Genomic DNA, 1,147 nt, shown 5'->3' with positions numbered 1-1,147 from the left:
ATATTATTATTAATAGTATATTTTATTAATAATATAATAAATAATATCCTACAAAAATAACAGTTTGAAAATACCCACAAATAATAGCAATAAATAATCGATAAAAAAAAATTACCTCCCCGGCGGGGAATCGAACCCCGGTCTCCCGCGTGACAGGCGGGGATACTTACCACTATACTACCAAGGATTGTTGAAACATCTTATTAAATATACATAGAATAGTTAAGAATACATATGAAATAATATTTAAGACAAATCAAGTAGGTGTCTAATGATTGATAGGGCACATAGACCATCCAGCGAGATATGGTTATTTGGGCCCAGGAGACCTCCAAATCTGTTTTTAGATCTCAGCAACGACATTTTTCATTAGCGACAAGATTGAATATAGTGCAAGAGCACAAGAGGAGAAAAAATGCAGTTATTTTTAATACTAGTCAATATTGACGAGTCTGACAAATATAGATAGGGGGAATAAAAATGGCGGTTGTTTCAAAATATTAAAAAAAATTAATTTTTCATTCGGAGCTCTATATCTACAACACTAGAAACCCTAAGAGAACATCATTTAAAGTAGAGTAAATTTTCTCAAATATGAGCCCTAATAGAGCTATTAACGTTTCATGATGCATATGAATATAAATTTTGCTCATGAAAATTTGTCCGAAGAACTAAATCAATTTATTTTAGCAAATTTCATGTAAACTATTACTCCTACGAAGATAAACATTATAAACTACTTTATAGCTCATTAAACTAGCTTTAATTAGAGTTTTAATAGATATCATTCGTCAAATGTTTTTTTTAGATTTAAATATTGCAAAATAAATTCATTAACTATTAATCTTCCAGTAAATTTTTATGAAAAATTGCTTTTTAAAAAGGATATATCTCGAGAACTATTGAACGTAAATAGCTCTATTAGATCTTATATTGTAGCAAATTTATTCTAATTTAAATCATATTCTCTTAGGTTTCCTAGTGTTTTGGTAGTTTTAAAGATATAGAGCTTCGAATGAAAAATTAATTTTTTTTAACGGTTTGAAACAGCCGCCATTTGTTATTGCTCATACCTTATAATTGGCAGACGCAGAAATTTTGACTAATAATAATAGATAGTTCTCATTAAAGTAATAAATTCTCTTGC

The 1,147-nt window shown here is 28.6% G+C and overlaps 1 non-coding gene across 1 annotated transcript; it reads right to left on the bottom strand.

Moving 5' to 3' along the window:
- Positions 1 to 115: 115 nt before the first annotated feature.
- Positions 116 to 187, bottom strand: TRNAD-GUC (transfer RNA aspartic acid (anticodon GUC)). Its single transcript has one exon. It is a non-coding gene; the product is annotated as a tRNA-Asp (tRNA).
- Between the last annotated feature and the right edge of the window lie 960 nt (positions 188 to 1,147).

This window comes from Halyomorpha halys, unplaced genomic scaffold, assembly GCF_000696795.3.
Source record: "Halyomorpha halys isolate HHAL.00 unplaced genomic scaffold, Hhal_1.1 Scaffold684.1, whole genome shotgun sequence".
Taxonomy (NCBI): Eukaryota; Metazoa; Arthropoda; class Insecta; order Hemiptera; family Pentatomidae; genus Halyomorpha; species Halyomorpha halys.
The sequence above is the reverse complement of the archived record's forward strand: the minus strand, read 5'-3'. Positions and strand labels throughout refer to the sequence as shown.